General features: G+C 37.2%; 1 protein-coding gene across 1 annotated transcript in view; it reads left to right on the top strand.

The window, feature by feature from the left end:
* Window positions 1-3,623, top strand: part of LOC104982180 (ras-related protein Rap-2a) — a 41,126-nt gene that overhangs the window by 687 nt on the left and 36,816 nt on the right. The gene's annotated exons all lie outside the window — the stretch shown is intronic.

The raw sequence follows: 3,623 nt of genomic DNA, 5'->3' as shown, positions 1-3,623 counted from the left end.
GGTAAACATGTCAAGTCCGAAGGAAAAAGACCTTTCTCATTTCATAGAAGACTGAATGGTGCCAGGGCGTTTTAACAAAAATGAACTCTGCAATTAAGATGAAACTTGAAAGACAGATTATCATATTATTTGAAGACTTGGCTCAGTGGAATCGATGAGTATATTCTAGTATATAGAAGCACAAATATACCACTCACATTAAAGAATATGACAACTTTTTTTTTTCTTTCTTTAGTCTAGCTGCCTTATTCCTCTCAAAAACAAAAAAGAAAGAAAAGGGGGGAGGGGGAGACATTCCTGGAAATAAAGCAAGTTTCTTCAAAGGTGTGACTCAAATGTCAGCTAATGTAAAGTTAATGCAAATAAGCACTTTCCTGATAGGAACTCTTTTACTCTTAACTGTGCATTTTGAAAATATGGCTGATAGCTTAAATGGCTTATGATATTTGTATTCTCTTAAATTGATTATATTTTTTCCTATAATTTCAAGAATCAGAAATGCAATGTCTCAGTTCCGAGTTTTAGCAAATTTTTCTAATTACTGGTTAAGTGCACGTTACTGTTTTGTCTGATTCTTATTATTAATAATTGCTAATAATTTTGATCTAGTGTAATTTTGTTTTTCTTACCCAATTCTACCTATAACCCTAAATTAATAGACATTGGTGAAAGCTAGTTGTAAGTGTACTGTAGACGTAATCTCATTTTTAGCCAAGTTGAATCAACTCATTTTGAAAGAGCAAATACCAAGTCATGTGCCCTCAGGGGTTGTTCAGAAATTCATTACAAGAAACAGATTTTTGATGCCACATATGAGATCAAAGGGGAAGCCCTCTCCTGAAGCACCCCTCCCCACCTTTAACTCATTGAATATGCACTTTAATAGGTAAATTAAAATTTTGTATATTACTTCTTCCATTAAATTTCAAACTAGAATAAAGTCAATATTTTTATGGTCTCTGATGATGTTCTAAGATCTGTGAATTTAATAGCTTTTTTTTTTCAGTATCATTTTCTTAAAGTTAATTGCTATAGTTAACATAGGAATACTTTTGGTGTTAAAGCATATGATATTAAGAGGCTACATTTAAGTGACTGAAATCTTTAACACTTCCCCGGGACTATTAACAATAACAACAACAAAAAATCCCTATAGAACAGGGCAATGAAACACATTGTCACATGTCAATCTTGGGCTGTATACATATATCACATTAAAGTAAATGCCCCACCTGCTCCACTCTTTGTATTTACATATATACAGATAATACATACATTGATAAAGTCACATGCCCAGTGCAAACTTCTTGACAGGAGCCTAGGGGACAGAATAGGGCAAAATGTCATTGGATAGTATATTCACATGATTTTGTAGTTTCTTTTGGTATATTTGAGATCACCAATAATGAGTTATTCTGAACTTAGTGTACTGGACCAATTTATTTGTTTGCAGTATGACCCAGGAAGGAAAAAAGTAAAACTCTACTTGCCCTGATGTCATTTTACTCACTCATCTCAGTTCCTGATGTAAAAGGTAGAAAAAAATCAGCTGACGTGGAGTTCATAAGCTCAAGATAATTGTCCATAAGAACCACTTGGGCCTATCTGTGTCCTGATATTTTTTTTACCTTTCCCTAACCTCATTATCTGGCCTCCCAGCCTATAGCGTATTTTAAACAATATTGAAAGAAAGGATCTGTGTATTTCATGTATATTATAATACAGTATATATTATGCTAGAGCAGGCATTCAGTGTATTGATTCTTTAACAAAGAATAAAATATGATTTTCAAATAAGTGCATTTTCTATTCTTTTTGAGGATCAATTTTTAAGCAGTTGCTGTAGGAGGTATTTGTAGTTGTTCTTTCCCCTCTGCCAGTTAGCTGCTGTACATATTACATACAACAGTCATTTGAGGATGTTTAATATCACCATAATGCTGATGACATAAGTGAAAGGTAGAGAGGGTTGATATTTTTTGCCAAAAACTAGTCACTGGTGGAGAGGATATTTAAACCAAATCTGCATGAATCCATATACTCTTCTCTTCCTCTACACCAGGCTGCCTTTGAACTTAGCATTTACTGACAAATTGAATTATGCAGCCTTTTGTCTACGGCAGTACTATTTAATTCAAATATAATTGTGGGCCACATGTGTAGTTTTGAAATGTCTAGTAGCTGAATTTTTTTTTAATGTGAAGCAGGTAACATTAATTTTAATAATAAATTTTATTTAACCCACTCTAAAATGCTGTCATTTCAACATCTAATCAGTATTCAAAAATTGAAGTATTTTTATCATTTTCTTTTGCATACTAAATTTTCAAAACTTGGGGTGCCGTTTATACTTACTGCACATCTCAGTATTTATACAGTATTATTGCTGTATTTCAGTTGCTCGGCAGCCACACGTGGCTCCAAGGCTAACATATGGGACAGTACAGGTCTAAGGTGTAAATATTTTGGGGAAATGCTTGCTTCTCTAAGCTCCAGCTTCCATGTTGTGAATTAACAGTGTGGCACGCACCTCTCAAAGAATCTGCCTGCAGTGCTGGAGACCCAGGTTCAATCCCTGGGTCAGGAATATCCCCTGGAGAAGGAAATGGCAACCCACTCAAGTATTTCTGCCTGGAGAATCCCATGGACAGAGGAGCCTGGTAGGCTACAGCCCATGGGGTCGCAAAGAGTTGGACACGACTGAGCGACTAACACACGCACGCACATGTACCTCTCAGAGTCTTTGTTAGTATTAAATGAGGTAATGCATTTTAAGGTGTCCAGCACAATACCTTGAACATTAAAATGCCAGCTGTTATTTAACTTTGTTTCCTTGTCTGCTTAAGTGTTATTTTAGAGGAAATAAATTTGTGGCTGCATTTTGAAATTCATTACCTAGTGTAGACTAGTAAAGTGTTAGTCAATCAGTCATGTCTGACTCTGCGTCCCCATAGATTGTAGCCCCCCAGGCTCCTCTGTCCATGGGATCTCCCAGACAAGAATACTGGAGTGGGGAGCCATTCCCTTCTCCAGGGGAATCAACCTGACCCAGGGATTGAACCTGGGTCTCCTGCCATTGCAGCCAGATTCTTTACCATCTGAGCCACCAGGGAAGCCCAAGGTGATACTAAAAAGGCAATCGTGATGAAAACAATCCTTGGAAAAATTTTGTTGGTATTCTTTTAAAATATTTTCTCTTATTAAGGATCCTGTAGGAAAAGGCCACAGAATGAACATGTAACTTTTACTGTAGCATCTGTGCGTGGGCAACAGTGAAATGGAGCGTGTCGCTAGATTGTTCTTGTATGGAGTGTTGCTTCTAGAAAATATAAAAGAGGCCCCCACTCCCTTAAGTGTCTATCAGTTCAGTTTAGTCGCTAAGTTGTGTCCAACTCTTTGAGACCCCATGGACTGCAGCACACCAGGCTTCCTTGTCCATCACCAACTCCTAGAGGCTACTCAAACTCATATCCATTGCATCAGTGATGCCATCCAACCATCTCATCCTCTGTTGTCCCCTTCTCTTGCCTTCAATCTTTCCCTGCATCAGGGTCTTTTCCAGTGAGTCAGTTCTTTTCATCAGGTGGCCAAAGTATTGGAGTTTCAGCTTCAGCATCAGTCCT

The sequence above is a fragment of the Bison bison genome, unplaced genomic scaffold, assembly GCF_000754665.1.
Source record: "Bison bison bison isolate TAMUID 2011002044 unplaced genomic scaffold, Bison_UMD1.0 scf7180017864527, whole genome shotgun sequence".
NCBI lineage: Eukaryota > Metazoa > Chordata > Mammalia > Artiodactyla > Bovidae > Bison > Bison bison.
The sequence above is the reverse complement of the archived record's forward strand: the minus strand, read 5'-3'. Positions and strand labels throughout refer to the sequence as shown.